The 12924-nt window shown below is 40.1% G+C and overlaps 1 protein-coding gene across 1 annotated transcript in view; it reads left to right on the forward strand.

The window, feature by feature from the left end:
• Positions 1–10487: 10487 nt before the first annotated feature.
• Positions 10488–12924, forward strand: part of BMP4 (bone morphogenetic protein 4) — a 230799-nt gene continuing 228362 nt past the window's right edge. Inside the window, exon 1 of the mRNA XM_044924598.2 lies at positions 10488–10638. The gene's annotated coding sequence lies outside the window, so the exon portion shown is untranslated. The remainder of the gene's footprint in view (positions 10639–12924) is intronic.

The raw sequence follows: 12924 nt of genomic DNA on the forward strand, positions 1-12924 counted from the left end.
TGGAGTGCCATTTACTACTCCTGTGGATCTTCCTGACCTAGGGATCAAAACCATGTCTCTTGTGTTTCCTGCATTGGCAGGCAGATTCTTTACCTCTAGCACCACTTGGGAAGCCTGTGTGTAGTATGTGGGCCCAAAGAAAATCTGACGTTAGGAATTCTAAGTAGCCAACAGTCTGCTAAACTTGGGTGTGAGCAGATGTGACTGAATACGATGCTTCAAACAAAAGCAAACAAAACAAAGAAGAAAGATACTCAGTCTTTCCCTCACTCATTGGTTGTTAGGTGCCTTATTTTAGAAGAAACAGATTTTCAGGGGCTTCAAAAGAAAGTGTCTCACCTTCTGTGAGTCCTGTAAGGGGCTTAGCTCCAAGACAGGAAGCAGGGAACTCTGGAAGATCTGGGGGTGGTGGATGGGGACCAGGAAGTGTGGGGAGGCCACCAAGCTCCCAAAGGCCTTGTAAACCCCTGCTGGGTGAGGGCTGGGATTCCTGGGGAGGGGACAGAAGCCAATATGCCAAGAGGAAAGAAAGTGCTAAGTGAACAGAGCAGGAATGGGCTCTGAAGCCTGAAGTGGTTATTATTTAATTTTCATTTATTTTCGGGAAGTTCAGGGAATTCTTGTACTTGAAAGCAGTATTTCTTGTATTGGAAAACAACTTTCTAGGAAGCACTAAATGTTTTTCAAGTTTTGACTCTCTTTTCGCTGTCTATGCATTCTACTCCAAGAAAATGACTACCTTCTCCCTACCCAAAACTCTCGCTTTCAATATTTGACTGGACTTGAGTTCTATTTTCTAGAAACTCACAGCAGAATTTTGAGATAGAGATGGTTTTTGAACACCAGGAATTTGCAATTTATCAAAAATAGGACGATAGCTCAGTTGGTAAAGAATCTGCCTGCTATGCAGGAAACTCTGGTTCGATTCCTGGATTGGGAAGATCCCCTGGAGAAGGCAAAGGCTACCCACTCCAGTATTCTGGCCTGGAGAATTCCATGGACCGTACAGTCCATAGGGTGGCAAAGAGTCAGACACGACTGAGCACCTTTCACTTTCAGGACATGCTTACACAATCAATACTGAGTCAACAAGCTGATACCCATGAGTCAGTTCTTTATCAGTCTTCTGAGAGCTCAAGGTCAGTGGTGACCGTATTATAGATATTCCTTGAGACATACAAAACTATGGGTTTTGATGTACAGCAGACAAATCAGAAAATGAGTTGTGGATCTTGGCTTTATTCTCACTGAGTGACATTTAGGATTAACTGAGTTTGGGGTTCAGGATTCATCATCTGTAAAGTGAACATTATTAATATGGATCCATTCAGTATGCTCAATATGTGTTGGCTCTCCTTCTTTCCCCACCAAATGTTTTGGTGTCTGAACATACAACAAGGGAAAGAACCCACTCAATTTACTGAACACTTGCAAAAGAATCTATAAATCAAAGATACCATACATATGAAAAGAGATACATTCATATATAAAATAAATGTTAACATAAGATTTTTATAATTTTTTATATCTTAAGTTTTAGATCATGGAGTTATAATTTTTAGCTGAAAGAGTGTTATCCTTGTCCAAGCCGGGTGCCTACCCTGTAGTCAGTGTGGTCTTTCTAAAACTCTGATCATGTCATGTCCCTGCTTTAACCTTTGAATGGATTCTTATGTCACTCTGTAGAAACAGGAACCTATTTCTGGTTTGCTCTTCTGGTAACCCCAAAACCTAGAAGGATGTGTGGTCCTTAGTAAGATCCAGTAACAGTTTCCAAAGGAAAGAATCAAGTCCAAACTCCTTTTGATGATAGGCAAAGCCCCTAATGATGGGTCTAGCTGCTTCCTACCTTTCTATCTCCCCTCTGCCTACTCTCCAACTGCCTTTTCACAAACTAGCCAGACTAAGCCAGTTTCACAAGGGGCCAGGGCAGGGCCCCTCAGGTTTTCCCCTGGCAGTCCTATCTGCCTGGGATGCAGCTCCACCCTCTGTGTGTGCCTGCTTCGCTTGCTAACTCCTATTGATCTTTTATGCCTCTGCTTTAGATGTCACTCCCACAACTGTGCACCCCTTCAGTACCCCTAGAATGAATTGGAAGCTCCTCCGTGCACTCCCATGTCATCCTCTATTTATCTTTTTATAGCAATTATCACACTATTGAAATTGTCATCTTATTTCTTCTGTCTGTGCCTGCACGCTCAGTTGTGTCTGACTCTTTGTGAACCTTTGACTGTAGCCCTCCAGCCTCCTCTGTCCATGGAATTCTCCGGACAAGAATACTGTAATGGGTTGCCATTTTCTCCTCCAGGGCATCTTCCCAACCCAGGGATAGAACCAGTGTCTCCTGTCTACATTGCAGGCAGATTCTTTAACCTCTGAGCCATCAGGGAAGCTCACTAGACTGTAAACATCACGAGGGCTAAGACTTATATTAATAACTAATAATAAGTATTTATTGAATAGACAGATAAATATTCTAGATCAATCCTTTCATTTTCTTATTCTCTTTTAAAAAAGTTGATTTGGCTGTCCTGGGTCTTACTTGTGGCATGGTAACCCTTATTCAGCATGTGGACTCTAGCTCTCTGATCAGAGATTGAACCTCAGCTCTCTGTATTGGGAGTTCTGTGTCTTAGCCACCGGGTCACCGGGTTAGTCCCCTTTATTTTCTGCTTGAGGAAACTGAGGGCCAGATAAGTTAGTAACATGTCTGATGCCACCAGCATTTTGGCCTCATAGAAGCTGGGCCTTGAATTTAGTTTCTCTGCTGTCTGGTATTTTCTTGGCTGACTTGCTCTAGTACTTAGCTAACATTGTTTCAGAAATTGTGGAACAATTGTAATTTAACATTTGAAAAATGTGGTTAGGAACTCAAGTAAACAAAATAATAATCATATAATTAATTCAAAGCTTCAGACACAAAGGATTTTTTTTTTTTTTAAATCCTCTATTATTTTAAATTACCCATGTCATTGTTTTCCTCCATTCTGGAGTTGTTGAAAGAATGTGGCATAATAGTGTGCTCACTGTCGGAGGCCTGGGTTTCTGTATGACAGCCAGGATGTAACTCCATTCTGGCAAAATCTGATGTTATCGCTCAGGTTTTTGTTGCACTGAAGTTAGGACATCTTCTTCTGGGAGGATCCTGGTGGGAAAAACATCCAGATATCAAATCGTTCTCTTCAGCAGGGCCAAATAACAGGGCTTGCAATGAAAATGAGAACAAAGCAAGCCTGGATGGTAAAAAGAGCAGAGGCTTTGAAACCACGAAAACCCTGATTTAATTCTAGTTTACCACCTTGTAACCTTGGGCATAATATTTTCTCTGAGCATTTGTTTCCTCATCTGTAAAATGGGGCTAACTGGAAAGTTAATTTAAGGCTGAGTTTGTATAAAGAGTCTAATCTACTATCTGGCTAAGGGCCCTATTGCAGTCACTCTCCCAATTCAGGCATTCCTGCAGGACAAAGATCTTCACCACAGGGCCTGGTCAGAGAACCTGTAGGTGCTCAGTAATATGGAAAGATTCATGATTGTAAGAGAGGTGTAGTATCACAGAATAGCTAAATTCTTGCTTCAAAGAACCTGAGGTTACTGTCTCTTCCTGTCTGTTTTCTACGGGAATACGGGCGGATGTGTTTACTCATGTCTTTTAGACACTATCTTTACATGTGTATACCTCAGAAAGAAATGCAGTCTGGTTAGGCTTGTTACAATGAGAGTGGAAGACAGAGCTGTGTGAAAAAATAAAAAAAAAGGTTACAAAAATCTCAACAGAATGTAGATTTCGCCATCTTTGCTTGCTCAGATGATTGAACTGGGTTACTCAAATATATATATATTAATTTATTTCATGAAGTCTGAATCACTTAAGGCCTTTATTGAAAAAGTGAAAAAGTTTCCTTGAATCCATGGGGACTTTGGCAAAGTGGCTGTATACCCTTCAGATGGGCTTTCCCATTGCCTCAACTGTTAAGAATCTGCCTCCAATGCAGGAGACTCAGGTTTGATCCTTGGGTGGGGAAGATCCCCTCGAGGAGGGCATGGCAATCTATTCCAGTATTCTTGCCTGGAGAATCCTGTGGACAGAGGATCCTGGTGGGCTACAACCACAGGGTCACAAAGACTTGGACACAATTGAAGCAACTGAGCATGCACCCACACACCCTTCACATAATTTTCTTTAGTACTTTGCGGTACTTTTGGGAAAAAGTATTACCACTGACTTGCTTGCTTACTACTCCAACCCATACCACTTTCTCCTAAGGCTAACCCATACTGCTTTCTGAAGTATACTCTTGGTGTTTAATTATATACTATCTTGAGTCTGTCCTTTGGAATAAGATTTTGTTTCCTGAGAATGAGGACCAAGTCTTTTGTTGAGGCAGTATTGGAACTTCTAAGGAGATCAAAATAAATTGTTTACCAATTGCATGAGTCACAACAACTTATGTTTTTCAGCAACTCAAGAGTAGGTATTCTCTCCATTTTACAGATGGGGAAAATGATTTTCATACGCTCAGTCTTGAGTTGGAATTGCCATGAAGATCTTATTTCTTACCTTTTGGCAAATTGCTATTGTTCTAGGCCATTGCTTTGGCAGGATTCCTTTGGGAAATGTAAGAGGCATTATAATTTTAAGCCAAAAAACATGAATTCTAATTTGTTTCTTCTCATTTTTAAAAATGAATGTGGAAAGGAACACTTATGATAAGCAATGAGAAAAGATACAATATCAGGTAAGAGAATAAGGTGGAGAAAAACCAAAATCATTTAGCAAAGGGATTGCAGCTAGCCAGAATTTCACTGTTTTAAAACTTGAGCCCCACAGAACACAAAGGGATGTGTGTCTTACTGTGTCTTTACTGAAGGCCATTTAACACTGGGAATTTTTCCAGCAGTGTAGTTCAATAACAGCAGTCCTTCTTACAACATTTGGGACTTGCCCTATTGAAAATCAATATGTTCAGTGTCTATTGAAATCACACATTTGTTCTCTGTGAGATGTATATAGGATGACCATATAAATTATCCTCCACACTGGGACTTTTTTTCTGAGTGAAAGGGAGAGCCATTAATTGCACCAGGACAATTAGTATAAGTTGAGACTATCCCAAGAAAACTATGATGACAGAATATGTCAATTATAGAAACATAGATTTGTATAGTCTCTTTCTAAGGAAGGTTATTATATATTTCTGTAGGCTTAAAAGAACAGGTAACTAAGGTATTCAATTCATGTTGGTGGTGGAATTGAACTGAATCATCTACACATTCTTAAGTCCTTTTTGTAAGTTGGGTCCTACTTGCTGGTCTGTTGCTTGCCTTTGCACACTCCAGTGCAAGCATCACAACTGGCCACTTGGAAATGGAACCCACAATCTTGCTTTCATCAGTTTAGTTTGTAACAAGTTTTAGATTCTGCAGGGCCCTATCAGTGGGTCATATGCTAGACTACAAGATCAAAGCAAAAACGCAGAGGGTTCTGGGCTTTTCCTGTAAGGCCCCAGATTCTAGTTCTTTGTTTATCAGTAACTAACTGTGATTTTTGGCAAGTCACGCAACCTGTGTTTTGGTTTCCTTATCTCTAATGCGGGGTAATGCTATCTGATGTGCAGACCTCAAAGGTTTATTAGGAGGACCCAGTGAGGTGATGTATGCAGAGGCCTTCTGGAAAGTGCTATCCATATGTGAAGTGTTATCATTCCTAGGAGAGAAGGGAGACATGAGATGTGAGGGGAAAACAGGGCTTTCAACTCTAGCTGGCCTTGCAGATTAGGCTTGTGCAAACAAACGATGAAAATAAGGCCACAGGAGAGACATTGTACTCTCTTTTATGTATAGGAGCACACAGAGAGAAAAGTAAGGATAGGGACTGTAGCCAGCAAGACCCATGGACAATAGGGTGAGATGGCTTCCATTAGTTTCTTTATATCACTGTTGTCCCCCGGGCCTGTCAAGACTGCATCAAATATGGACTTATTGGAGAAAAAGAAGACAGCTGGGCTCCAAAGTTGTGAGGGTACATTAACTCATTCCTGATTGAAGGGGTTGGTTTTATTCTATAGTTTAGTAGGAATCAAAATATCATACTTGCCTTTCTTCTCCTATTGACTTTTTGTCAAGATTAAACAAAATCATTTATGTAAAACTGCTTTATGGACTATAAATTCCAATAAAAGAAAAACTAAGAACTTCACAGGATGAGTGTGTTGATGACAGTCATCATTGGGTTGGCCAAAAATTTCGTTTAGGTTTTTCCATGTGCTGGTATGTAAACCTGAACGAACTTTTTGGCCAACCCTATATTATAGGACGAGTCAGGTTTATTTTTTTCTTCAAAACAATAATTACTTAAAAAAATTTTTTTTTAAAAACTCACGTGTGCTTATAAAAACTTAGATATATGAAAAGGTATAATAAAGGAAATAAAACCCACGCATAATTCTGCTACCAAGAGATAACCAAATGTTTTAGTAAACAGTCTTTCAGGCTTTTTGACATTTGTATAAAATTTTTAAAAAATCAAAATGGAGTCTTTAATTTGTCCTTCATTCTTTAATTTGTTCATGATTATTTGAATATTGGTAGACAGAATGTTAATAAGCTAGACACCAGGTCCTTTTTCATGTGGTTTATGTTTTCCTGGGGGAATACAGACACAGAACAGATAATTATAATATAATGTGAAGCACGTCACCATGGGGAAGCAACAGGTGTTTTGCAGCAGGCTTAGGTAATCAGGAGAGGCTTCCTGGAGGAAGAGATATTTAGGTTGAGGCCAGAAAAATGACTAGAGTTAACCAGACTGTCATGGGTGTTGGGGTGAGTCACCCAGCTCCTCCTTAAGGATGGAAACAGTCCTTCCCTTGCTGGCAGTAGAGCTGCCTTTTTGATGATTCTCAGCTGAGGTGTTTCCCTAGGAATTGCTCTCTGCCGAAGAAAGCTACCTTTCTCAAGGTTATCTCAATCTCTGGGGGTAGCTGAGGTAAAAGGACTACCTTTTTACCTTCATTCAGACATCTCTGAAGGGCCATCTCAGCTCCAGGGCTTCTCAGAAGATCAACTGAGGCTTCAGTTGCACCTACATTGGAGATAAGCTTTTCCTTCTGCCCAATCCCACGTCCCTCCCTATTCACAGGTATTGGTCCCAGGCGCACTGCCCAGTAAAAATTCTGCACAAATAAACCATCCCCTCAATGAAGACAAAGAGTGCAGAGAGAGTGTTACTAAAAGATGGAACATCCTATCTAAGGCCTAGAGGTGTTGGAGGAGTTAAATGTTTTTTTTTTACAAAGTCTGCAAAGGAGTGAGTGTAGTCAGTAGAAGAGACACAATTCCAAAGAGGGAGTCAAGCTCTTGTCATCTGTGTCAAGAAGATGGAGAGACTGGACTCTATCCCAAGGCCAATGGGAAGCCCTAGAAGGTTATAAATCATGGGTGAGACACGGTCTGGTTTTCTAATTTGTGTTTTAGAAAGATCATTTTGGCCACTGTATGGCACCATTAATTAAAACTCATTACTGACAATCACCATATTTTTTATTAGAATATTGGAGTGACTGGTGACCTCCTTGTGCACTCTACACCTTTGCAGAATGAATGGTAAACCATATGTCCCCCAGCAGAATCATGTAATGATCACCAGTACTGTAGCAGTATTATTGGACCTTTAAAACTCTGAAGGGATTCAATTATAGTTCTTTGTTGTTTTTTTTAACCTGATTAATACTGTTTTAGTATTTATTGAGCACCAGTGACATGCCAGAATGCACTGTGCTATTGCTGTGGAGGATCAAAGACAGAAGCTCTCAAGAAGAGGGCCATGGCTGTTTCATTCATCACTCTGCCACTGAAGTGCCTGCAAATAGTGAGTGCTCCACAAACAAGCAAACAAACAAAAAATGGAAGGAGGAGTCTCAGAAACATGTGAGAATTACCTAGTCCTCATGAGCACAAAATGGGGATAACAGTTTCTCACTTCCCAACATTGTTGTGAGAATGCATAGGTAAAACACCTACTCCAGGAGCTTAAAATATGGTAAAAATTGTATTTACTCAAATAGTTCAAATACTGTTTGCTATTCTCAGTATTGATAGAAATAAATCAAGGCCTTAAATGATTACAACCAAACTTCTGATATCTATTTCTCTCTTGTTCTCTCTGTCCTGTGATATCACTTCAAAAGAAAAATGTGATTTGCAAACGAAGTTAAAAGATTTAGTCACTCACTGATCTAGTCAACAGCTCTTTTTTTGAGGTCATCCAAAATGCAGGCATGGGTTATGCAGTGGTGAGCTGAACAGACCGTGTCCCTGTTCTTGTGGAGCTTATAATGTAGAAGGAGAACACTTAACAAAGAAAATCTCATCAGTTATTACCAAAACAATCTGTCACTAGAGAAAATATTAATAGAAGCTAATTTAGTAATAGAAAGGTAAATCTTCTCTGAAGACGTAACCTTTAAACCGGGAACTAAGAGTAGGAGTTTCATTAAGAACAGGGAATAAAGCACCCTAGAAAACGGGAAAATCCTGTGCAAAGACCCTGTGGTAGAAAAAAGCTTGGCTTACTGGAAGGATGGAAGGAAAGCCAGTGTGGTAAAGTGAAGGGAGATGAAGCCAGGAGAAAGGCAAGGCAAATCTAGAAGGGTCTTGGTTGCTATGTGGTCTTCTTTTCCAGACTAAATAGGATACACAAACTGCCTGAAATTTGTTCCTGGAGGGATCATTAGGGTTCGTGACGTCTGTAAAACAGGAGGGTAGGTGAACTGCACTCTCAATAGTCACATCTAAGCCTTGGGAAAGTTGATTATTCTCCCCCCTCTGGTTATCGTGATAAATGAAGAGGCATATAACAAAGGCACATAGTTGTTTGTTGAGAGTGCTTATAAAAAAATACATTTTTACCCCTAGACAAAATGGAACTATTAGAAAGTCTTTTTTTTTCTGCTTACCCCTTTTTTTCTTTGATGTGGTTCTTTCAAGGTAAACAACCAGTGGGAGCAGCGGACAATTCAGAACAGAGATGCTGTGGTGGTTTCCCAGGAGACATAGGACAATTCTGGGTGTCATCAGTGTTTGGGTGGTGGCTTACCCACTGGATTTGCTCAGAGAGGCCTCCATTTCCCTCTCAGTGATTAGAACAACCTGTGTTCTGGAATACAGTATTTAAACAGCAAGATTGGCATTGCTATCTTCCAGAATGGTGAAGGCTTAATTAACATTTGAAAATGCTTTGAAATCTTTGGATAAAAGTGTTCTGGAAGCATGAAGTGTTATTATCTTTGGAGTGATACAGGTCATGTGACACAGGAAGTGGCTTTGAAGGAAAGGAAAACCTTTCATCAAGCAAACTCCTTGGGGTGGTTTGAGCCTGTTTTGAGTGACTCAACATGCCCGTGTCATCTCTCCCTAGACCGTGAATGAAAGGAATAAGTTGGCCTATAGCTTAGCAACTGCCACCGTCATTAACTGAAAGAATTTAGTGAGCTTGTACGTGAAACATACTACAAATTACACAGAATCCTAAAGCATATAGCACAGTTGTCTTATAAGCACTAAGTAAATATTAGCTGTTACTATGACTGTTCTCCATCAATATAGTTTAAAACCTCTGGACTTGTGTTTTCTGAACTTAATGCCTTTCAACCAGAGTTCAATGTTCTTCAGTGATAAATCAGTCTTACTTTCATTTTAAAGACTCGGTAAAGAGCAAAATAAATGAAGACTGTTACGGCTGAGGCCCTAATGTGGGAGCAACAGATAAAGCACCTTCATTGCCTAAGACCCTTCCTGGCATGTAACATTAGCTCAAAGCTGGATACTAAGTCCTTCCCTTTCTCAACAAGGACTCAGAAACTGGGGTTCCTAATTTCTGATGATTCCTCGGGGTCTTCAGTGGACAGGATTTCAAAGAGAACACTTTAAAGCAGTTCCAATTTATTTAACAGCAAAAGGGCAGAAAGATTTCATCCTCTTCCTTCCATTAACTTATATGTCTTCATAATACTTTCCTGGATAAGTAGAAGTCAGAACACGGGTGGCGAGTGAAGACTAGGAATATGGATCACTTGAGAAAAAAAATATTTTTGAGCAATATCAAATCAAACCTGCCCATGTGTGTTTGTTAAATTAATTTTACTGGCTGGATGACTAGAAGTTTCTTTTTCTTTAAATGTACACCTGCCTCAAATATAACCTTTTGACCACGGTATTTTGGGAAGTAGTACAGGAGAGAGAGAGAAAGAATAAGAGAAGGCTGTAGGTAAGAGAATATACACCAAGTAATAATTGAGTATGGGCCCCGAGGCACGCAGGGATGGTGACGTCGCCAGGGCTTGCTGGGATAGTGGGGCCCTCCAGGGCATGCTGGGATAGCGAGGCCGTGCAAGGCATGCTGGGAAGGGTTCCGGGACTGTTACCCGTACCGGTGAGTAGGCTCCTCAGACGCGGGCCCAACAGTTCTGTGTGGTCAAGCATCGAGCTGACCTAATTAAAAGCTCATTACACCAGCACATCCCCATTAACAGGCAGACCCACGCGCAAATCCTTCAGAGCAGGAGCTCTTTCTGTTTCCCAGACACGGGACCTGGAAACTCAGGCCAGTTAAGGGATCTCCACGTCTGTGACCATCAGGTACAGTTCCTTTCTGGCTTATTTCATATTCTAGTAAATTAGTTTTATTTGCTCTGAAACATTGTAACAAAGAAAGCTCTTTGGTCATCACGGGTAAAAATAACAAAGGATAAAAGAACGCGTACTTCACCTAATCAGAAACAAATAACTAAATCTCCCTGGAAAATGAAGCCTTTCCCGTCCTGTCCTTTTCGTGGGATTTTGAAATTTCCATTCTATAGGCATACTGCGGGTACTGGCCTTCCCTGCATTGTATTTTGTATAACTGTTGCCCACCCTGACAGAGATCTCAAAACTTAAGTATAAAGTTGGTAAATGATCCTATTGTTTGGGAGGTGGGGGTGGAGATGGAGTGGGAGCAGAGGGTTTATCTAACCAAAAAAAAAAAAAAAAAAAAGGAAAATGCAACCTAACCAGGCTCAAATTAACTGAAATGGATCAAAGTAAACAGAGACATCTAAAAGCTTTTGTGAGTTAAAAGTGGCTATCTGTTGCAGGTCTTGCCTCATTAACTGCTGATTGAAGCTCTGCTTGGCCCTCTGGGATACCTAACACCCCAGGCCTATCACCAGAGGAACCCTGGTTAGCCGCTTTTGCCTTTCCCTGTGTTGCTTTGCACAGCTCCTTGACCTCAACCTTCATACAGATCCTTTCTACCAGGCAAAGGGAGGAAAGGGTTGTCCTTGAGAATCTTGCAGGGAATGTCTCTTCTAGCCAATGAGGACTTGTGGGAAAAGAGAAGTGGATGGCAAAGATGTGGTATCTCTGCAGATCTGTATTCTGAAAAGTAGACTTGCAATTCTGATGTTTTAAGTAGAGCCTCTGCACAAGATTATGTTGGGGAAAGAGCCCAGTTTGTTTTTCCCGTAGGTGTTGGTCTCATCTCCATATGTGAATGGTGAAAGGTGACGATTAGACCATATGCTTTAAGATGCAGATATCTCTTGGCTCCCATCATCCCAGTCCTTCAGCAGGTCAGTCAGCTGGGACAGAGAGCCAAAACTGAAAGGACTGTCTAGGGGAGGAAGAGAAAAGAGTGGTGGGGGTGAGCTGGGAAGTTGGGGGGGCGGGGAGCGGAGTGGGGGAAGGAGGAGCAGCGCTCTTTTGAGTAGGACCAGATAGGTCTCTGTGTAGAGTAATATTACAGCTCTTTCTCTCATAAACAAGCTGCATGCCTGCTTCTAAAGACCCATCTGGCATAGCTTTGAGAATGGCAATAATTACAAGCTGATGATGGACATGGAAAAAAAGCCCTGCTGAGCTAACTCATAAGGAAGTACAGGCCAGGACTGCAGGGAAATTACAGGCTGAAAACCTTTCTAGTTTAGGCCTTTTGGTGTTCTTAATCACAGACTTTAAATGTTGTAATAAACACTGTTGCATTTTATTGACCAACTCCCATGACAGGCAAATCTTTTTCATTTTATTTTATTTTTACCGTTTGCTCTTTGGAAAGCTGCTCAGCAGTGACTGTTTAGGCCATGACAATGGATCTTTAGTTTTTCTGCTTATAGGAAAATTGGTGATCTTTATATAGTTAATGGAAATATATATATGTATATATATAAATTTTTTTCCCCTTAAATTGCTTTCTGCATTCTATGGTTCAGACAGACTCTCAGATTCAATGCTTGAACTTTAGCTATATAAGATATGGTCTGGATGTTTGAATCAATAAAACTGAAGAGATAAAAAGAACAAACTTGGGAAGAATAATCTATAATTCTGTACAATCAAATAGTGTTTCTTATGTAGAAATAAGTAAAAATTCAAGTTAAATAATGTACTGTTAGGTTCTGGCTTTGTTTGTAGAGATGATCGTTATTTCAGGGATGAATTTGATATGGAAAGGATAATCTTTCTTAAAAGTTTTAGAACCTAAAATTTTACAAGTGGATCTAAGACATTTTGTCCTCTCAAACATTTTAGATCATTTAATGGAGCAAATGTTTTCAGGAAATCATCTTAGGAAGAACAAAATAGGAACACTGGAAATTTCCTTTCCTCTGAAACATGATTAACCTTGAAATCTATAGCTTAAATATCATGGCAAAGGTGGTCTTGAATATAACATTATTACCAGTTGCTATTATAATGAGATTTTGATATCTAATGTGGGGTTGATTCTATTTCAATGTGTTACCAGTTTCCATGAAAATAATTTGATCTTCATTTTATACCTTTTAAAAGCCTGAGGTTAGAAATGGTGAATAATGGTGTCAATCAGAGGTTTTCAATGATTTGATTAACTTATTATACAGATAAATCTTTATTCAAAAGATACCT

Source organism: Bubalus bubalis, chromosome 11 (assembly GCF_019923935.1).
Source record: "Bubalus bubalis isolate 160015118507 breed Murrah chromosome 11, NDDB_SH_1, whole genome shotgun sequence".
NCBI classification, from domain to species: domain Eukaryota; kingdom Metazoa; phylum Chordata; class Mammalia; order Artiodactyla; family Bovidae; genus Bubalus; species Bubalus bubalis.